Source organism: Uranotaenia lowii, chromosome 2, assembly GCF_029784155.1.
Source record: "Uranotaenia lowii strain MFRU-FL chromosome 2, ASM2978415v1, whole genome shotgun sequence".
Lineage (NCBI taxonomy): Eukaryota > Metazoa > Arthropoda > Insecta > Diptera > Culicidae > Uranotaenia > Uranotaenia lowii.
Window position 1 is genome coordinate 133,279,744 of NC_073692.1, and position 23,082 is coordinate 133,302,825.

A 23,082-nucleotide genomic window follows, 5' to 3' on the forward strand; every position below is an offset into this window, starting at 1 on the left:
ACGCTTATGATCTTTGTTTTGTCATGATCTTTCACGTGGAAAAGGAATTTTTGATGAAACATCTTTAAGTCACACAAACGCAGCCAATTTGCAAATCATAGCTTGTGGGGAATCGTGGGCCACACATCTTAAATCACCTATATTTTTATGTTTTTACACACATTCAGAACTAAAAATACGTTTTTCCTATCTGTTAAGTTTTATTATGCCAAATGAAGAGTTATGAAAGATATTTTGTCCATCCTATATAAAATTTTTGCCAAAATGTTTGCGAGCCAGATTTTGGAATCTATGCGATCATACACAGCTCTCATTTTTATTTTATCATCTGAAATTGCTTTAAAATAACAAATTGAATTAGGAAATCACAGTTTTGGGTCAACTCATAAACTTTGCATGTTATTTGGTCGATTGGGATTTGGTGGCCCACGATTCCCCACCATTTTTCAAAATCCAAAAAATATTGCTTTTATTCAAACAGTCAGAATTTGGGGAAAATAACTTATTAAAAAATTATTAAAAATACCTTATGATACCTTGAAAATGTAGACAACTATACCATTTTTTATTTTCATTTTATCTTTTATAATAAAGAAGTTATGGAACAACGAAAAAAAGTGGCCCATGATACCCCACTCTCCCATATATTTACAGTGGAATCCAACATAAAATAGACCGGACAATACGCTTTTACTAAAGCACAATAAGATTGACCATTTTGTAAGTAGGACTAAGTATAAGCTTTTAAAACACAAATCATTACACTTTTTAAACCACACACATTGTAGGATCCCTGATGAAGGTGTTATACGACACCGAAACGTAGGATTAAAATAAAATTTTATAAGAAACTGGACTGATTTGCCGAATATAAATGCATTATTTTAAATTTTCTTTCCTTATAAGCTAATTAAAATGGAATTTTAGGTATGTTTATCATAAGAAGTAGCTTTAACTATATTTGTTCAAAATGTTTATGATTATCATGATTTATGAGATAAACATAGGAAAAATGCTATATGATGGTCCAAAATATGTACCCGTTCCAAAATAGGTCCGTTACCCTATCACTCACGCAATGCCTGAACCAATAACGCTTAAGGCTCTCTAGATCAACATGATTCGCCGTATTTGGTAAGATTCTAATTTGATAATGGTGCTGCACTGTTTTATCAGTAAGCATCCTGCGGAGTGATCAGTGTTGCGTGATTGCTGTACCTACCTTCAGTTGCGAATTGCAATCAGGAGTATTCATTGAAAATAAGCGATTTTCGCAGCATTGGTTGCACTTGTATAGGGTGTCCCATTATGTAAAAGCAAGATTTTTATATAACTCTACTTATTCCGGATGATGTTTAAAAAGCTGATTTTTGCTGAGTGATGTTCGTTACAGTTTAACTTTAAGCTCTGTGTATTGCGAGCTCCACTTTTCATAATTTCCGTGAAAATAAGGAGCATTTCCTCGGAAAAGCGCAATAATATCGTGCACGAATGGTCGGGGTTCGACCAGACCGAATCGAACGTCATGAACTTTATTTCGAGATAATTGAGTGCAAAGTTCACAGCCCTATCAATCGATACCATTTCAGAAGTTATCGTATTTAATCGTTCTACCAATAAGTTTTAACTCTTTTAAAGGCGTTGAGGCAATACTGGTTGACTCATGATACCCAGTTGTGACGAAGGCTGATCGTGGTCGGTGCCACAAATAAAAGAATTAAGATTGCGAAATTGCGAGAGATAATTTTGCGTGTATTGGGCAACATTTTTGTAACTCATCCCTCCCATTATCCCCAAAATAGCGTGTACTCACTCTTTTCACAAGCTTCCAATGTGCTTCCTCCTCGGCCTAAATTTCTCTCGCCTCGGGTGCGGCGTTTTGCTGTACACGGATGCGGCGATCGAAGACAGTCGGTTTCGGCGGCTGATCCACCGATTGTTCTTCGCCTGCTGCGGCGATCAGAATTTGGTCCGACTTGACGGTTTTGCCACAGGATTTCTGCCGCTGGCGCGGCGGTCACTGGCGAACGGATTCGGCGCCGGAACCACCAAGATCTCCCGCCTCGGTGCGGCTATCTGCTGTGTACGGACTCGGAACCTGTGCGCCGGATGTTCGCCCCTGATGCGGCGATGGAATTCGGCCCGGATTGTCAGCTGTTCCTCCGTATATTCGGCACCGATGCGGCGCCGCGCTACCAACGAATTCGGCGGCTGCACCACCGAGATTTCGCCACGGGTGCGGCGATCTGCTGCCCTCTGATTCGGCACCTGTCCACCGGGATTCTCGCCACAGATGCGGCGGCTGTGCTGCCGACTATTTGCCCCTGACGCGGCCCACCGGATATTCGCCACTATGCGACGATTGAACGCCCTCGGATTCGGCGGATGTTCGCCCCTGATGAGCCAAGGAACTTCGGTCCGGATCGACCGCGGTACCCCAGGATTCTTTCGCCACTGGTGCGGCGACGACGAGCGAAACTTGTCGGCGGCTGTGCCACCAAATGCTTGCCCCTGCTGCGGCGATAAAACTTGGTCCTGCTCGGCAGCAGTGCCCCAGGATACTTCGCCACCGGTGCGGCGACGAAAGCGAATGAATTTGGCCCTAATTCGTCGGGATTTCTACGCCACCAGTGCGGCGTTAATGTTGGCCCCTGCCGCAGCGACGAAATTCGCTTCGGTTCGGCTGCAATACCGCCGGTATTCTTTCGCCACTAGTGCGGCGACGAAAGCGAACCCGATTGGCTGCTGTCCCACCAGATGATCCTCGTCTCGGATGCGGCGATGAAGAGCGATCCTAATCGCACCGATTCGCCGCGATTTTCCACCGGATCGACGATCGATGGCAGGTGAATTCGGCAATCGTCTCCGGGATTACTCGCCACTGGTGCGGCGACCTGAAGCGCTTAGTTTCGGCGGAGGTTCCACCGGATCTCACGCCACTGGTGCGGCGTTCGGGATTCCTTCAGATTCGGTCGCTGAATTGCCGGACTTCCACCACGGATGCGGTGATCGGATTCGGCAGACTTGGCGGGATTCTTACCTCACGTTCAGCGATCTGCTGCGCTTGGATTCGGCAGGCTGAATAACCGCGATTCCGCCACTTGAGCGGCGAATGAACCCGCTCGAATTCGGCTGCTGTTTCCCGGAATTCGTCGCCACTGAAGTAGCGAGACGGAAGTGACCGGAATCTTGAATGCGGCCCTTGTAGCTGTGCAGCCTGTTCCGGTGAGGATGTTGTGCAGCTGGGCTCGCCAGATGAATGGTGGTTGATGTGTGGAAGGTGTGGAGGCCACGTGGCGAAGGCTTTGTCACCTACTAGGCCCTGTAGAGTTGGCCAAAAGAAGAAGAATTTGCCAAAAAGGAAAAAAGGGGTCCTGGGGACAAACCATCTCATTAGTTTTTCCTGCTGGAATTCTTTCGATCTTGCTTGGGTACTTACGGATTTCCGACCCCTTCTCCGTTATCTCGATTTTGCAGAACGTGGCTGCGACCCGGACGAGCGCTTGGCTTTAGTATTCTGAGGGGAAAAGGAACTTTTAGTTTCCTCCCACATTCTACTTTTGGAGAGACTTACCGGAGACTGTGTGGTCGTTTGGCCTTTCTATTGACCCGTCTCGTTGTCCTGAGCTACTAGCCTAGCCGCTTTTGGTCGGATTTCCAGCCGGGATGCCTGTTGGAGCAAGATTCTCCTTAATAAGCTGTTTGCTGTGATTCTTTTTTCACTCGCTTACCTCTTGACTCCGTGGAGCACCGAGTTCCCCTTTTTGGGACTTTGAAGACGGCCCACACTTTTAACTGGCCACTTTTTAAATTTATTGCGAAAACTCTTCGCGCAGCGTCCACCACCTTTTTCACCGGAACTTTGAATGACGTCTTGTCAAACTTTTCCGTTGAGATTGCTGCCAACTTTTTCATATCAAAAAGGCAAAACAATGTCCAGTCGGAAATTCCATCCGAATATAGTCCGATTCCGTAAGATTTCGGCTCGTCGAGCAGATACTTCCGATGATTGTTTTTCCAGTCAGGGATTTTTCCTGCTTATCCGATGCACGCTAATAAAATGTTGAGGAAGGATGGGTTCTTATTGAAAAAATGTTGCCAGATCGCTAGAATCGTATCAAATTAACAGATTTGTTGTTACAGAAAAAGTCAAATGCAACACAACATTGCTGCTTTGGTAGAATTTTTCATGGATCATGACAAGGATCCATGAAAAATTCATAATCACGCCACTAGGAGTTCGAAGGAGATATGCAAATCGACGGCTGTGCCGAGAAAACCTCGCACTTATGTCACCCTGCAGTGGTGAGTTTCTTCAAAACTAAAGACGAATCAATAAACTAGATCTCTACGCCAACGAATCTTGGCAGAATCCAACAAAAATTTAAGCCAACAAGTTATGGCAAATGTGTCGATAATTACCAGTATATCTGGCAGAAAGAAACTCCTTCGAATCCTTCCAACAATTCACTTAATAACATCCACCTCAGCAGCATACAAAAATCCAAAATCAAATGGTTATTGATAGAGATAATAACCTAGATCTTACAAATAGAACTTAACAAACGAAATTTAGGTGGGAACTTAACTGGTTTATACTAAAAGCAACAGAAGTTTAAGGAAAAGAGGGATTTAATCCTCTTAATTACCAAGGGCCCGGAATGGAGGTTATACCGCGCCTCCAGATCGCGTTCCTTTTGATATTTCCTTGGCAACCCCCTTGACAACTGTGCATGATCCATTATGTATCATTTTGTGAGGTTGGTGATTTGTGGTCAAGTCTGAATCGGACAGTTGAACTGTCGACACCATTTCAGGCGAGGGTAATTTGTGGTTCCGCTGCGCGTATTTTGGGGTGTGGACCGTGGTAGATGGTGATCTCATAGCTTGTGGTCTTGACAAAGTTGGTAGATAGCTTTTGAGAATTTCGTCTAGATCGGGAAGTCGTAATGGGAAGTTGACATGGTTGGTTGAAGATGTTCTTGATCGGGAAGTCTTAATCGGGAGTTGACATGGTTGGTTGAAGATAGTCTTGATCGGGAAGTCTTAATCGGGAGTTGTCATGGTTGATTGAAGATGGTCTTGATCTGGTAGTCTTGATCTGGTAGTCTTGATCGGGTAGTCTTGATCGGGTAGTCTTGATCGGGTAGTCTTAATCGGGAGGTCTTAATCGGGAGTTCCTTGTGGATGAACTTGTTCGGTTTTCTTATTTCTGGGAAGCCTGGTCAGCTATGGTCCTCCGGACTAGGAGAAAGTCAGCAGGAATCTTGCAACCTCTTTCAAGCTACCCTGGGCGTTGTCCTGATTCGTCCTGTTGATACTGTGCTGAATAAGCAGGGTTCGTGTTAGCGGGACAAAATCGGATATTGCTGCTGCTGCGAATGAGCTCCCTCAGACGGGCCCATCTTTCGGAGTCGTCGAGCAAAGCAGATGGTTGTGGTGCTGACGATGAACGTGTTTTTCGCATCGGCGATGCTTTTGTTGGCAACCTTGGGTAGCGGACATAGCTAGACTTGTTACTGTACTCACGAGGAGGTAGATAAGAGATATTGCTCACTGCGTTTTCCAGATGCACGATTTTTCCCGATCGGCCTAACGGTATTTCCTGCGCTGTTGCGCTTGGTTGACAGGCTTTGGCTGTGGTCATAGCTGAAGGGTTTTTGTATTGATTCGGAGATTTTTGGGGTTGGTGGATGATCTCCTGTTTGTGGTAGTAACGACTGGCGTGTTTTGACCTCGTTAGGCTCTTGTTGACTACCTTGGGTAGCGGTCATAGCTGGATTATGGGCGTGTGGCTTTTGACAGTTAGCGAGAGAGAGTCGATATGGTAGTAGCGGCCGTCATGATGTCTACTCCTCACAACTTCTTCGCTTAACTGTATTCTATGGTGCTGAATCCTCTTCTTGATGTCCTGACAATCCTTTCAATTGCAGCGACGTGGTGTTTGGAGCTGCTGTACTTGACTTTCCGAACATTCCAATATCCCGAACCTGGATGGGTTCTCTGCGATGGTGTGTAGCGCCTGGCTACGGTGGCTCACCAGTACTACTATCCCCAGCGCTGCTACGCTGCTTCAGATGACAGGATTGCATTCTGGACAATGAGTGGCGGCAATCCCACGCAAGGTTGCCAGCCCTCTCCAAATTCTGACGAACTACCTGGCAGAGTTCTCAGAGTCCATTCAGCCGACGCTGGTCCCGCGCAAGGCCGTTGTCTCCTTCATACACGCCTGTTTAGTTGTGTTCGTCGGTGTCCTAGCGACGAATTTGCATCAGCTGTGCTCCATCGAGTTGTTCGAATAGAAGAGTTCTGCATAATTTATTCCGAGTTGTTGGGGGCGAGGTTTCAAAGATGATGTTGGTCCTTCAGCCTTCTCCATTTCGTGTTTTGTGCTCCGAGTGAGCTTGTGGTCAGCGTTGTTGCTTACATAGCTTGAATACTAATCAGGTTTGATGTCCTTCGCATGGTAGCGCCCACGCTTTCCTGTGACGACATCCTCTAGAACATACAAATTCGCTCCCAGTTTCTCCTTCACGATGGCAGCGATGAACTTCGGATCCAGCTTCTTGTTTATGTGGTCCGCCTTCGACGATAGTACAAACGAACGACGCCATACTAGCTCGCCCGGTTGGAACGAGACCGTGCGCTTCCGTAGATCGTAGCGTTCCTTCGTTCTCTCATGGTTCTTCTTGATTCGCTGCTGGATGAACTTGTGAATCCTGTTGATCGTGGATAACCTCATCTCCTGCGCGACCTTTGGATCATCTGACACGTTTAAGTCTTGCTGAGTGTAGAGATCTGTGTGCAGCAAAAGTTCCCGACCGAAGTTGGCGAAGTGTGGGCTGACCCCGGTGGATTCGTGCTTCGCACTGTTAATAGCGGCGGTAATGGCTGCCAGGTTCTTGTCCCATTCGCGGTGATCTTCTTCCAGCAAAGAACGAATACATGTAATGAGAACTCTGTTCACCCGCTCGGCGTTGTTGACCTGCGGTGCGTAGAATGCTGTCTTCATATGGATGATGTTGTGACGGCTAAGCAGCGCTCGAAAGACTTGTGACTCGAACTGCTTCCCGTTATCTGATAGTACTATCCTCGGCCTGGAGAATTTCAGGAAAACCTTTTCCTCGAGAAACTCGACCATCTTGGTTGAATCGGCTGCCCGCATCGGGTGGGCAATGACGTATTTGGTGACCCAGTCGACGATGACCAGAAGAACTGTGTTGCCCTTCTTGGATCTGGTGAGCGGTCCGACGAAGTCGATGGATATTAACTCCCATGGTACCCTTGCTGGCTTGAGTTTCCCCATCTGAGGCATCATTTGTTTGTTGGGAGCTTTGCTGGCTTTGCACGTAGCGCAAGCCTTCACGTAACGAGCGACTAGGTCCTGCATCTTCGGCCAATAATAGTGTTGTTGAAGTTTGTGCCATGTTTTGTAGAAACCTAAGTGCGCGGCTGAAGGCGAATCGTGAAAACGACGGATCAATTCTGCTCGCTCTTCCTCTGGAACGACCTTCTTCCATCGATGACTGATAACGCCCGTCTCGTCTTTGACCTGGCAATTTTTGTAGAGTTCTTCATTCGCTATTCGGAAGTCCGGATATTTTCCGCCTTGATTCTGCACCTGCCTGATGAGGTTTCTGTACCACGGATCGTGTACCTGCGTGATTGAGAAGACCAATGAACAAACTATCCTGGACAGTGCGTCTGGAACGATATTACAGCTGCCTTTCCTGTATCGTATCTCAAAATCAAACGCGTTGAGCCTCAACAACCACCTGCTCATGAGGGCCGTTGGATTCTTCAAGGTCTTCAGGTAACTGAGGGCGGAATGGTCACAGTAGACCACAAAACGTACTCCTTCGACGTAGCCACGGAACTTTTCAATTGCTCGTATTACGGCCAGGCATTCCTTTTCAGTTACGGTGTATTTCCTTTCCGCTGAAGAAAGTTTTTGTGAAAAGTAGCAGATTGGGTGCTCGTCACCGTCGATTGTCTGCGTCAACACGGCTCCAATTGCCATATCGCTGGCATCGCAAGAAATAGAAAATGGCTTCGTGTAGTCTGGCATGGCTAAGACTGGAGCTGTTACAAGGGCCGACTTAAGTTTGAGAAAAGCTTCCTCGGCTGCTGTTGTCCAACGAAACTTCGTTTTGGTCTTCGTAAGCTCGGTGATGGGAGCTGCAATACGGGAGAAATCGGAGATGAAACGACGGTACCACCCACACATTCCCAGAAACCGTTGTACTTCCTTCCTGGTTGTTGGTACGGGGAATTTTACAATACACTCTACTTTCTCGTCATCCACCTTCCAACCTCCTTCGCTGAGAATGTATCCCAGATATTTGATTTGCTGCCGACAAAACTTGGACTTTTCGGCCGAGATAGTGAGCTTAGCTCGATGTAGTCTTGCCGCAACTTCTCTAAGAACTGTAATGTGTTCCTCAAACGATTTAGAACATATGATGATGTCGTCCAAATAATGGAAAACGTACGGCTCCATATCCGCAAACAAGTGAGTCATAATCCTCGCCAGTCCTTGGCTGGCTGTGCACAGCCCAAAAGGGACCACTTTGAATTGAAAGTGCCCTCGGGAAGGTACTGTAAATGCCGTCAGTGGCCTTGATTCCTCATGAAGGGGCATTTGCCAAAAGGCATCTTTGAGATCTATCGACGATATGAATGAACAGCCTCCCAGAATGTTGATAATCGATGAAATTTGTGGGATTGGGTAGCCCTCGTTGACCATAATGGAGTTAAGATGCCTTGCATCCAAGCAGACGCGGTAACTCCCGTTTTTCTTCTTGACTGCCACAAGAGGGTTGTTCCACGGCGAAAAAACTGCCTCCTCGATCACATCCAACGAGATCATTCTGTCTACTTCGCGGTTGACCTCCTCCAGGACATATTGGGACATTGGGTAATATCGCTGCTTCCGTGGCATGGCTTTGCCCACATCTATACGGTGTTCATAAAGCTCCGTTCTTCCCAATTTCCCTTCCTCGGCTTTCGGAAATAGCTTGATTGTCTCATTCAGTATCTGGCGTTGTTCTACCGATAGTTCCTTCATCGGTTCTGCTTCAAGTTCTTGCTCAGTAATCATTGAACAGCATACTGCTTTGACTCCGAACGTTTGCCAAAAGTTCATGCCCATGATGGCGCAGTCTGGCAGACTCGGCACAAGAAGGACTGGTAATATTTCATTTCGATTGTTATATGATATCGGTAGACGAGTGAAGTGGTTTATTTTGTGTGGTGTTCCATCCGCTGTTTTGATCCCACCGTTCAGTGCTTCTTTTCGTAGTCCAAGCTCTTCCACAATCTGTGCTTTACTGCCCCCTAACAAGGAACAGTTTGCACCACTGTCCAACAAAGCTGTAACTTTCTTTCCAAGAACGTCCAGAACGGCGTGTGGACGGTTGTCATGTCCGGGATTGATAATGATAGAGTTGATGTCTTGTAAATCGTGAGGTATTGAAGGTTGATAGCTGTGTTGCGAAGAATCTGGCCCTCCATCTACCACCTCCTCGCTGCGGCGTTTTCCGCTTCACTGTTACAAACAAGACAGCTGCGTAACGTGTAACCTTTTCGACCGCATCTGTAGCAAAAGAGAATTGCCTGTGCCTTCGTGCAATCCGGAAACCTATGCCCCTCCTCATCGCAGTTCCAGCAAAGCGCTGGACGGTACGCTGCATGCTGAACAGGATCTAGATCGTACATATTGCTGCCTGCTTGCTGAAGCTGCTGGTTCTGGAGCTGTGGTTGATAGTGCTGTTGGAATTGCCGTTGAGGCTGCTGTTGTTGAAGCTGTTGCTGTTGAGGCTGCTGCTGTTGTTGAAGCTGCTGCTGTTGAGGCTGCTGTCGCGGAGCCCCTTTAGCTTGCTGTTGCAACGGATGTTGTATTCGATAGTTCTCCGCTTGACTGCCTTGCCGATTCACCAAATTGTTCTGAGCTGCCGAAATTGTAGGCGGTTGCTGACGCTGTTCCGGTCGTTGTTGAGAGTGTTGCTGCTGTGGTCCTGTATTGAAACGATTCGATCTGCGCTCCAGTTGAAGCTTCATGGCACAAACTTGCTCGTACAGCTGGTTGAAGTCTCCTTGCAAACCGTTTGCATCTTCTGGATCCACTAGATCTGCTTCAGTTTGGATAGCTGACGTTGAAGCCGCACCTTGCTGGACCTCGTTCTCCACCGCATGTACTCTGTTGAAGCGTGGCTGTTGTATTGGTAGCCGATGCGATGGTGCTGAGTATGATGTGGCTCCGTACAACTGCTCGTCCGCCTCCACTGCTTGCAATCTCCCAAAACGCTGCTGCTGGTGTTGCTGAGATCGACTTGTTGTTGCTGGTGTTGCGAAGTTCGGTTCTAGTAAGCTGTTGTGCGGAATTGGAATCCTGCGCTGCTGGTTCAGTAATAGCCTTGTTTCGTCGAAGTTGCTGCAGACGTTGACCAGGTCCATCAGTGTCTTTGGCTGAGCGGCTGTTACTATTGTTGCATAGTCCATGTTCATATTTTTCTTGACTATGAACAACTTCTCCTCTTCCGTAAGTGGTGGATCGATGAAGCGGAATAGTGTAGAAATGTCACGGAAAAACTTATCGAACGTTTCGTTGGCGCCTTGAAAACGGAAGCTGGCTTCCAACCTCAGGATCTGAGCATACCCGCTAGGCAGGAATTCCCGTCGAATTTCTTGCTTGAATGCTTGCCAGGAATACAGGCGACGTTGGGCAAGTGCTCTTGAGTACCAGTCGAGGGCGTCTTCAAGCAACAGGTGCTTGATAGAAGCCAGAAGTGTCTGATCGTCGATTCCCTCTGATCTGGCAAACGTCTCCACCCGGTCCAAGAAAATGTTGAGGGACGTGGTGTCCTTTTCGCCTCGGAACTTGAAAGGCCAATTGTGAATCGCCTTCTGCATCCGCCTGTCGTAGTTGCTACCAGTTCGGTTTGTAAAGCTGTCGTTCAACTGCTGCTGCCTCCTTTGTCGTTGTTGAATGTCGAACCGCAGTTCGTCCAGAACGTTCACAGCAGCCAGACCAGCCGAACTACCCGACCTCCGGATGATTACTTCCTCCGAGTCCCTCTGTCCTTGTCTGCCTCCTTGGAATGGAAGAGAAGACGGCTCGACATCCGCTTCTTGCATCCGTGCTCGTGCTCCTTCATCATTTCCGGCTGCTTGTGGCCTCGGTGGAATCGTCAACGCATCGCAGGCATCCCTACTGCTACTGTTCTCTGCCTGGATGGTTGGGACACTAGTTGAAAGGCTAGTGTTTTCTGTTTCACTTAGCACCATATTGACTGCACTGTTCACGCACTCTATCTGAGCTAGCAGCGTCTCTACAAGCTCACACACGACCCTACGCGTTTCCTCTAAACTCGCGACCACTGGAATCAGTGATAATCTTTGCCGGTAATGAAGCAATCTCGATTTCGCGCAAGCCATTTGATCGGCGTTTCTATTCTGGGTAGCTAAATCGACCTGATTCCTCAATTCAACAACTGCCCTCTGGCAGACCTCGATGTTCAACTCCGGCGACATTACGTGTTCCGAATTAACATAAATGGTGTCTCTAAGGGTGTCCTCTTGGACAAGGGCTTTTAACTTGACCACCCTAGCTCTTCTAGAGCATGGGGCTAGATTCGTAACATGGCGCAAGGCCAATTCATATTCCATCTCCTCATCATTAAGATGATACAACTCAATTTGTTTATTCATCATCATTTATTTGGATCAAAAACCAGATATTTTCAGTGGACTTACAGATTAAAAATAACAACTTGATACGATACAAAAACTTGAGCAAAAATCAAAATAAGCCTAACAGTTGCTTTCGCAAATCAACTGTTTTAATCATAATAATATCATTTCATATAAATACTAATGAAATTCAAAATTATCGAACAAAATAATGCGGTTCGATTTAGTTGGGCGCCATATGTGACGAAGGCTGATCGTGGTCGGTGCCACAAATAAAAGAATTAAGATTGCGAAATTGCGAGAGATAATTTTGCGTGTATTGGGCAACATTTTTGTAACTCATCCCTCCCATTATCCCCAAAATAGCGTGTACTCACTCTTTTCACAAGCTTCCAATGTGCTTCCTCCTCGGCCTAAATTTCTCTCGCCTCGGGTGCGGCGTTTTGCTGTACACGGATGCGGCGATCGAAGACAGTCGGTTTCGGCGGCTGATCCACCGATTGTTCTTCGCCTGCTGCGGCGATCAGAATTTGGTCCGACTTGACGGTTTTGCCACAGGATTTCTGCCGCTGGCGCGGCGGTCACTGGCGAACGGATTCGGCGCCGGAACCACCAAGATCTCCCGCCTCGGTGCGGCTATCTGCTGTGTACGGACTCGGAACCTGTGCGCCGGATGTTCGCCCCTGATGCGGCGATGGAATTCGGCCCGGATTGTCAGCTGTTCCTCCGTATATTCGGCACCGATGCGGCGCCGCGCTACCAACGAATTCGGCGGCTGCACCACCGAGATTTCGCCACGGGTGCGGCGATCTGCTGCCCTCTGATTCGGCACCTGTCCACCGGGATTCTCGCCACAGATGCGGCGGCTGTGCTGCCGACTATTTGCCCCTGACGCGGCCCACCGGATATTCGCCACTATGCGACGATTGAACGCCCTCGGATTCGGCGGATGTTCGCCCCTGATGAGCCAAGGAACTTCGGTCCGGATCGACCGCGGTACCCCAGGATTCTTTCGCCACTGGTGCGGCGACGACGAGCGAAACTTGTCGGCGGCTGTGCCACCAAATGCTTGCCCCTGCTGCGGCGATAAAACTTGGTCCTGCTCGGCAGCAGTGCCCCAGGATACTTCGCCACCGGTGCGGCGACGAAAGCGAATGAATTTGGCCCTAATTCGTCGGGATTTCTACGCCACCAGTGCGGCGTTAATGTTGGCCCCTGCCGCAGCGACGAAATTCGCTTCGGTTCGGCTGCAATACCGCCGGTATTCTTTCGCCACTAGTGCGGCGACGAAAGCGAACCCGATTGGCTGCTGTCCCACCAGATGATCCTCGTCTCGGATGCGGCGATGAAGAGCGATCCTAATCGCACCGATTCGCCGCGATTTTCCACCGGATCGACGATCGATGGCAGGTGAATTCGGCAATCGTCTCCGGGATTACTCGCCACTGGTGCGGCGACCTGAAGCGCTTAGTTTCGGCGGAGGTTCCACCGGATCTCACGCCACTGGTGCGGCGTTCGGGATTCCTTCAGATTCGGTCGCTGAATTGCCGGACTTCCACCACGGATGCGGTGATCGGATTCGGCAGACTTGGCGGGATTCTTACCTCACGTTCAGCGATCTGCTGCGCTTGGATTCGGCAGGCTGAATAACCGCGATTCCGCCACTTGAGCGGCGAATGAACCCGCTCGAATTCGGCTGCTGTTTCCCGGAATTCGTCGCCACTGAAGTAGCGAGACGGAAGTGACCGGAATCTTGAATGCGGCCCTTGTAGCTGTGCAGCCTGTTCCGGTGAGGATGTTGTGCAGCTGGGCTCGCCAGATGAATGGTGGTTGATGTGTGGAAGGTGTGGAGGCCACGTGGCGAAGGCTTTGTCACCTACTAGGCCCTGTAGAGTTGGCCAAAAGAAGAAGAATTTGCCAAAAAGGAAAAAAGGGGTCCTGGGGACAAACCATCTCATTAGTTTTTCCTGCTGGAATTCTTTCGATCTTGCTTGGGTACTTACGGATTTCCGACCCCTTCTCCGTTATCTCGATTTTGCAGAACGTGGCTGCGACCCGGACGAGCGCTTGGCTTTAGTATTCTGAGGGGAAAAGGAACTTTTAGTTTCCTCCCACATTCTACTTTTGGAGAGACTTACCGGAGACTGTGTGGTCGTTTGGCCTTTCTATTGACCCGTCTCGTTGTCCTGAGCTACTAGCCTAGCCGCTTTTGGTCGGATTTCCAGCCGGGATGCCTGTTGGAGCAAGATTCTCCTTAATAAGCTGTTTGCTGTGATTCTTTTTTCACTCGCTTACCTCTTGACTCCGTGGAGCACCGAGTTCCCCTTTTTGGGACTTTGAAGACGGCCCACACTTTTAACTGGCCACTTTTTAAATTTATTGCGAAAACTCTTCGCGCAGCGTCCACCACCTTTTTCACCGGAACTTTGAATGACGTCTTGTCAAACTTTTCCGTTGAGATTGCTGCCAACTTTTTCATATCAAAAAGGCAAAACAATGTCCAGTCGGAAATTCCATCCGAATATAGTCCGATTCCGTAAGATTTCGGCTCGTCGAGCAGATACTTCCGATGATTGTTTTTCCAGTCAGGGATTTTTCCTGCTTATCCGATGCACGCTAATAAAATGTTGAGGAAGGATGGGTTCTTATTGAAAAAATGTTGCCAGATCGCTAGAATCGTATCAAATTAACAGATTTGTTGTTACAGAAAAAGTCAAATGCAACACAGTTTATTAGCAAATTGGATTTTAATAACAATATTTTTGCACTCAGTTCTCTCTGATCGAACCAAAATGTTAAAAATCTGCCATGCTATATAATTTGACTGGGCGATTTGTTCTAAACTTAGGAGCCTACTATTAGGCGCTTTATAGGCAGCATTGCATTTTTCGAGCCATATAAATTTCCCACTTTCTAAATGAGAAATATTTTAGATTTTAATTTACCGGTTGTGTTCTAAACGATGATAAGCATCGAAAATAAGCTTCTTTTATCATTAAAAGTTAAAAGTCCTATCAATCCATAAGGAGAAATGGTAAACAAAATTCAAACGACTCAGTTCAGTCTGGCTGAACGAAAATTTATACAAATGCTGACGATCCGCTACATGAAATTTCATTAGAATAATCTTTTTTTCAGTTCTTACAGAGCCGAAGAAATGTTTTAAATCGGAAAACCGAACAAACTGCTGAATGATTCGCACAAAACAAACTTTCTTAAGCAAAAAGTTTTTTTTAATGTGACTCTCAATTCACATTGGCGCAGCGCATTTTTGCCAATTCCACTGTCTGCATAATTTTTTCAATAAAATTTAAAAAAAAATGAAAAAATGTCCTGATTTTCACAGAGTAGATACTTTACCACGGTTTGGCATCCGCTGCAAAAGATAATTTTTTTTTTCGTTTTGGCTTTCAGTACGGTTTGGTTAAACCCCGACCAAATGGTGTACTATCCCCAACATTTTGCTGAGTCAGTTGGAGAAAATGGAAGAAGTAAGCATTTGAGCGGTTTGAATATCGGTTCGGAAGTATGGAGAGAAAAGCAGCTTCGTAGTCCAAAAAAATCTGGGCGGAACCGGATCCGGTGGACAAAATTTTGGACCGGAAAGTCATGCGTGCATAATAAAAAAATGATCCCATTCAATCGAAGGCCAATGATAGAAGTTTTAAACAAAGACTGATAATAAGCTTCAGCACAGACTGATTTTCGATAACTTTGACCACTTTTTTCAGTCTTTTGCAAAGTTTTGGATAAAATTTGCAGGTTTCACATGTTTTCTCAAAAAAGATTTAGGATGGGCCCAAAAAATTTCAATCGGTCTCGCTTTAGGACAACTTGGAGGAATCATCACATTGGGAACGATCTGGACTTTGTTGGAATGGTACCGATCCATCGTGTCCTTTGAGTAGCGAATCAAATTCGGCCAAAACAGCACTCTCGGGCGTAAACAGTTGTATTTATTGTGTCAGTGTTCACGAACGGTTCGCAATGCATGACACACTTACATTTGTCTTGCCAAACCATTGCCTTTTTCCGAATTTTACACGGTAAAAATTGATGTCTCCGTCTCTTCAATACTTTGGCCATCACGAATAGTGTAATACTGGTCACACGGAAGGGTTTTGTACAATCTTTTATACTCCGTAGAAATATTTTGCATTCTTTTATACTCAGTAGAGTTTGCAATTCTATTTTTTGTTTCTTCGTGTATTACATTTTTCGTCGTGAGTCTGTTCAATTTACATCCGTGGATTTACAAAATTAGATAGTTGGAGGCAGCGGAATTCGATACCCGATCTTCTGATTATGAACCAAACATGCTAGCCATTAGGCTAAACGACCGCCCCTAACTGCTTTTTTAAGCTATTTTTTATCATTTTTAGTCTTTGGTTTGTATTTGTTTTTTTTTTTTAATTTTATGAAATTTTTATTTTTTTTTGTCATTTTTGAGTAGGTATTTTATACAATTTTTTCAATTTTGTTTTTGTTTTTGTATTTTATCACCATTAGAGAACGTAAAATCATATTTTTGGTGTTTGTCTAAATAATATTGGTCCTATTATAGCGAAAACTATAAGGTAATGTTGTGCCAAAATCGAATATTTTCGGGGTCTTTAGTACCCAAACCATTATCCTTTAGTGTCAGTTTGCTTTGTTGTGGGCATTAGTACTCTCAACAATAAATCGGAACTTCTTCCAAACAATTAAAGTCTGCGCATCTCAAGATGAGTAATCCATTTTTACATATTTTTTTTTTTTCAAAAATCAGGGACTGGTGAAAAAAAAATCAGGATACATAAAAGTAACGGAAATTTCGCTCAAAGTGATGACCTTTTTTTTTGTTCGTCGTCCCATACTTTCACTTCAGCAATGCTAAGTATCTAATGCAGTTGCTTACTACCCATTCGCAAAAATCAGGCTTCGCGTCGAAAAATCAGGCACATTGGCATCCCTGCCACTGTGGCATCTTGATATAAGTTGTCTTAATAACTCCACCAAATTACAGACACTTCTATACAGACGCTTCAAAAACTGAGACTTCTTGCGGCATTGGAATACATAGTCCACAAGAGAATGTTATGATCAGCATGAAACTTAGCGAACACTGCACCATCATGACAGCGGAAATGATGGCTATATGGCTTGCACTCAAGGAAATAGAAAACTTGCCCCGGCTTCCGACAGTAATTTTAACTGACTCTCAGTCTGCATGCTGGTTTCTTGAGTCCCTAAAAGGAAAAAAAGGAATTAGAACAGCTAACATTTGAAATACAGGATGGATTAAATAGAACAGGAACTGTTTTACAATGGATCCCTGCCCATGTGGGGATCAGCGGCAACGAGCAAGCGGACACTCTTGCCAAGGAAGGAACCATAAGTGATGCTATCCTCACGAACAAATTATTGTGGCATGATTTGCACCTTAACCTTAAGGAAGCACTGCAAGCCGATGTGAATTCTTGGTACCAACGTCTTGCTAACGAAGAAAAAAAAGGAATGAAATTTTACCAATTTGCTGATAAGTTTCCTGACAAACCATGGTTCTGGACCAAAAACTTTGATGGTGTAGACTGTAGAAACAAGAATGATGAACAGAATATTAGCTGAACATGACTTTTCCTAAGCTAAGATCCTTTTGCTAAGATGCAGATAGTAGAATTTGAAAACTGCGAACTGTGCAGTGTAATTGATACAACTCAACATGCACTGCTGAAATACAATCACATCAGAAACCATTTCGATTGTGAAAATTTCCAAGATTTGAAGGCACTAATTGGCAACTTTGATGATGACAGAATAAAACAAGTCATTCGTTTTATCCGGATGGCCAAATTACAACCATAACGACCAACCATTACAATAAAGTCACTGGCGAATATGAGTATTTGACACTCAAGTCAAAACCAACAAAACCCAACAATAACTCCACCAACGATGATGGGCAATCGCTAACCCCACTGATCTTTGAAGAATCTAATCAGTAATCAGGTCAGCTGTGCGGCAGTCTCGATTGGGACCACAATAGGGTCCACGTAAATAGTCATTGATGCATGGTCTGATTCGCGATAATCTGGATTGACAGGCGCTCAGCTCTGTACACATTTGTGAAAACAAAGCCTATTCTAGTACTGCGAGATACCGTTATTGTGTCTGCAGTGAAAATTTGTTTTACGGATTTCGACCACTTCAACGAATACAAGGATCGATTACCGAAATCTGCGAATTTTCAGTATTTCCTGCGGAATTATACGGATTATCGAAAATGCTACGTTGGTTCGAACCTATGATAAAAATCATCTTGATCTTAACTGGAGTTGCATCAGAGAATCAGCTCTCTAGCCGTCTCGAAGATGATTTGAAATTTAGTGTTCTCAAAATACGCAATATTGCTTTTTATGCGTTTTCAATCGTGTAGAAAAAACGTAGATTTTTCTTTAAAAATACGGTTTAAAGTTAAAAATGTAACCAACTAAGCTTGGAATTGTCACTTCTTGGATCAGTCCTCTCCACTGAAATTTAATTCAGCTTTTATACTTAGTTTGAGCATCCCAAGCTTACCCCCCATGCTAGCTCCAACCAAGGGTATCCTTCAGCACTATCAGTAGATCCATCTCTCCACAACCAGTCGCTGGGGCCGGAGAAGCCGGAGCAACTATTCTCCATGAAACGTGGCTTAGTAACTCCGTTGCCAGTTTCTCGAGTTTGATATGTAGGCAAATGAAATCAACTGAGCAGCCACTCTCAGCTCAGCCAAACCGGTCAGATCGAACGACGAACTGAAAGCGCGTTCCGTTCCATCCAAGTTTTCAATTTCTCACGTGTGTGACTGTTTACTTGTTTTTGTTTGTTGGGACTTCTCGCGTTCGTTCGCTCATTTCCTCCGTTGTGAGCTGGTGGAATTTTTGTTGTTCCTCCGTTCCGTCTGTTCCGCGGACGGGACGGACCGGTTCTCGAGAATCAAACATCTAGAGTAGAGCAGCAGTGCTGTTTCAGCAGCCATTCCGTGCGGGCAGCTAATCGTCGGCGGCAACGTGGCTTTAGGTATTTTGGTTTTCTACTACATCACCTCGTGTTCTTCGTATTCATTCTTGGGGCAACAGCAAGGACTGTTGTCGGGGTGCGGGGATCCGGTTTTTGTTTCGGAATCATACGGTTTTGAATGGGAATAACGATTCCGCAGGGATTCGATCGCGGCCCCGTGTCGAGGAATTCTGAAGTGTTGTGACTAATATCCGGTGACCGTCTCTGGATGGATTGCTTAATAACTTGCAGCAGCGATTCTGTAATCGCTCTCACTCCTGTAGCCGTCTAGCTTAGAAGCGTGTGTGCGGAGTTTCTTTTAAGTGCAATAGATAATCGGTCAGTGGTCATTTGTGTACCGAAATTGCTGTGTAGCCAGCGTATTCTTCAAGCTGTGGTGGTATAGCAGCGTTCAACTTGCCGCCGCTTGCCGTCATCATCATGTGATGTATTAATAGAAATTCTCGGTTCTTTCCCTCTTGTTGGTACAAAGTACGTGCCACAGCACAGCTGCAAAGAGCAAGAAAATTGGATAGTGTGTTCCTTATTAGAATGGGACGCTAAAGCGAGTTTTTTTTTCTAGAAGGGTTGCAAGCCCCAGTGTGTATATGTTTACGCAAAGCAATTCGATGGAAGTGTAAATGTTCCACACTGAATTGGGACAACGTCGTTGTTTTGGAATTAACACAGCATTAGCTTCATTGACGCGAATAGTTTCGCCCTGAGGTCGTGTCAATGGTGTACTCAGATCGCTAGGGGGTCCCACACAATTGGCGATCCTTACACTATTCGGAGAGGGTGCAAAATAATCATCTGTAACCAAGTGAAAAGAATGTGTGTATTTTAAGAAACCATCGCATCGCATCATCGATGATGTTTGAACGAATCTCAGCAGGAACAAATCGGCAGAAGAAGAATCGAGAAAAAAACAGCCTTTCGTTTGTTGGAAAACGCGAGAAATCGTTCAACTGCAAGCGCAAGTGCGTCGGTTGGCTGCTGCCGGTCTCTGTTTTCCACCAAATAAATATCCGTAGTCGAGTGTGATGTACCCAGTAGTGTTTGGTTGCAGTATTTTCTTGTTGTGTAACTCGGATGGGGGAGGCGAAAGTTAGAAAAAAATTTCTCGTCCCTGCAAGAAAAAAAAAAACACCAGAAAAACGAAGCATCCAGTTACATCTTTGCATCTCTCAGTATCCCTGAAGGAAGGAGCACAAACTACTATCTATCGCTCGCCGAAGCAAACGCATCGGATTGGATGCTGCTGGTGCAGAGCGAATTGTGCTGCAGTTTTTCGAATGCGAATGTTGTTGCTTCCAATAAAACCAGCGGCTGATTTCAAGGACATGCTCGCTCACACATACACGCAGGGTTACTAATGCGGATCTGCTCAGCGTGTTGGTGCTGCAGAATGTGTGTGCGAATTTCATACTTACATATCTACCACCCAACCCACCCATAAACACATCCGGATTAACTAGGTGTTTCAATAAAAATCGGACTAACGGTGTTGGCAGTGTGAACCGAAAATAATATGTGTTACAGAAGCAAACAGCTGATATCAGTTTGAGCAACCGTAGTAAATCAAAATCTCTATGATAGAAGAATGAGTGGTAGTTGTGAGGGCACTTCTTTTTTATTGATAGTATTTTTGTCATTTTTTTCCTTGTTTTTTTAAGTATTTCAAAAATGTTTTCATCTGAAAACAGTATTTGTTTATTTCTTAAACAAATGCACCAACATTACAACAACAGTAACGATGTGTTTACTCAACAAAATAACAAGCTACATACTTTCAATCAAAATATGATGTATGTTCGTTTTATGATGCTGATGTTTCCTCCTCTATAGTGTTGTTATCACCGATAAACTGATATGGAGCCGAGAGAAACTTATATCACTTTAAGGCCATGTGAGTGTGAGCTGCAGCTTCAATAAAATATAAACTAAGCTTGAGTAAACAATGCGAGATAATCATGTATGTTGTTGACGATAGCATTTTTTAACCGAAACCACCTTATGTTAACAGCTAAAGTTGTGGATCTTCGATTGAAAACTTTAGAATAGATATAACACTGGAAACTACTTAGATACTACCTTACCATGTTCAAGTAATTGATACTTCTACGTATAACTGTTTGATTTTACAACTTGATGATTCCTTGACTTTTTCCGTTTTTCCGGATAAATCCTTAAATCAGTTTCATAATTTATATTTTTGTTTCAGCCCAGAAGGTTTGTTGAAAGAGATATCCATGTCAGTGAAACTCGTTTTAGAGCCCTAGCAGAGGAATTAGCTTTCTCTAAAAAGTTATCGAACTGAAATCAGTTCTATTAACACATTGCGGACCAATTACGAGATATCTCGTATTTTAGATCGCTGCAAGTGTGCTACACTTAAATGTAATAAATTTGACAATGAAACTATTTTCGATAATATTGAACACAACACTTTCGGTATCTCGACAATGCAAAATTTATGAAATTTGTTTCAGTTATATTTCTACACAATGCCGAATTTCAGTGTTTTAGATTTTTGTGCGGTGCTTGACGTGTTTATTGAAAAATGTACACCGTGAGAGTTTTGGTTTTCAGATATATGTATTAAATATTACTTATTCGATATTCAGTGAAGAAAATTACCAATTTCACTGTTTGGATTTGAGCAAGTAGTAAACTAAATCAGTTCGGATTTAAATTATTCATTTTTCGACAATTTTCAGTGTCATAAATTCTGTAGAAACGAGATAAACACTCGCTGCAACGCCTGTTACATTTTTTCTCTGAAAGATTTTTTTTGTTTTTATTTGAATTGAGATACATTCATTTTATGAAAATAAGACTCTTGAGACTTTTTTCAATTCAAATCGCAATACATATGTATCTTTGAAATTAGGTTATAACTATTATCAAAATTTTACTGAATGATTTTTCAAAAAATAGCTAGCTTGTATCCAGTTTTTGGACAATTCTTTTGATAGGATCAAAAGCTATGTGAAATCTAAAATGTCTCTAGAATACGATCGTCAGAATTTTTCCCGGACGCATCTAGACTGGACAAATCCGGGAAATTTTATTAAAAAACCTGGCAAAATAGGGGCATTTAATTCAACATTTTCAATCGAAAATCCGAAATATCCGTTCAAATTTGGTCAAAATCGCGGAAATATTTCTTTTTTTAAATCAAGAAAACATTTGAAATATTTTTTTTATCAAAATACATCAGCAGTTTATTAGTCGTATTTTAAGCTCTCTAAAAACCATTTGGTTGCTGAAGCTATCTATGTTCATATTTTTCAATTCTTGCGTTCTCAGTTTAGCATATGCTTAATATAAGAATTCACCTGTGAAATTCAATGATTTTGAATTATGAAGAAGCTTAGCTTTCGATTAAAAGCAACTCAAAAGAAATCAGTGAATGAACAAAGTTCTAAATTAAACCTTTTCGGAAATCTATTTCATATTTTTGTTACATTTTATGAAATTTCAATTGTTTTTTAAGCTGTCAAAAACTAGCTCCGAAAATTGACCTAATAATCTATTTTTCAACACACATCTTCCTGTGTATACTGTTTCCATGGTTTAAAGTACACATGCCGTGAAGTAGACAAGCAATTCCAATATTTTTTTTCCTGTATAAACAAAGGAGGTGGAAATGTTCTTGTCGAAAACAAAAACTTTTGGTGTCGAAAATTAAAAAAACGACTTTAATGTCGAAAACTAAACTAGACTATCGAGAGATTTTAGTAAAAACATAATTAAAAATTTTGTTTTGAGACTTTTGATCAAAAAAGGTAGAGAACAGAGATAAAATTTGATTCATAGAACCAATCATATTTCAGATGAAAAACTTTAGTCAAATCATTTGTTTATATGGTTTTTCTGACAAAACAAGCAAAAATTGTCGAAAACTAGGTATTTCACCTTATTATTTAAATAAAGCTTTCTCAAATCGTTTTTAGATGCAATATTAAAAATTTGAATTTGAATTTATCTTGTTAAATTTTGTGTCAAATAACTGGGCAAGTCTAGGTTAATCCGGAAAATCTGGCAAGCTTACTCTAGAATACTCGACGGTTTTTTGCATTAAAGGGTTTGAAAATTAACATTTTAGTGTCAATTAACAATTGAAAATATAGTTTAAAAATATAGCAGATGTTGACCAAACGAGTTACTAACTAAGATTTTCTTTCGTTGGCCTCTTCTTTTGAACTATCAAATAACTTATTTATTGACATTTTTCAGAATGGGGGTAGGCTTAATAAGTAATTTATTATCAATAACTTTACGGATCGTATATTGAACTAAATATATATAAATTTGCAGTCCAAAAATTTAACCATAGATTTATAAGATAAAGAAATGGGTTTCTTA

At 43.8% G+C, this 23,082-nt stretch overlaps 1 protein-coding gene and 2 long non-coding RNA genes across 4 annotated transcripts in view; 1 reads left to right on the forward strand and 2 right to left on the reverse strand.

Annotated features, from left to right (window-relative positions):
- Window positions 1-23,082, forward strand: part of LOC129744102 (trafficking kinesin-binding protein milt-like) — a 341,216-nt gene that overhangs the window by 101,468 nt on the left and 216,666 nt on the right. The gene's annotated exons all lie outside the window — the stretch shown is intronic.
- Window positions 2,225-4,290, reverse strand: LOC129744110 (uncharacterized). Its single transcript, XR_008736813.1, has 4 exons — window positions 3,732-4,290; window positions 3,575-3,670; window positions 3,440-3,517; window positions 2,225-3,374 (listed from the first exon to the last, which is right to left on the reverse strand). It is a non-coding gene; the product is annotated as an uncharacterized LOC129744110 (long non-coding RNA).
- LOC129744109 (uncharacterized) lies at window positions 12,480-14,364 on the reverse strand. Its single transcript, XR_008736812.1, has 4 exons — window positions 13,987-14,364; window positions 13,830-13,925; window positions 13,695-13,772; window positions 12,480-13,629 (listed from the first exon to the last, which is right to left on the reverse strand). It is a non-coding gene; the product is annotated as an uncharacterized LOC129744109 (long non-coding RNA).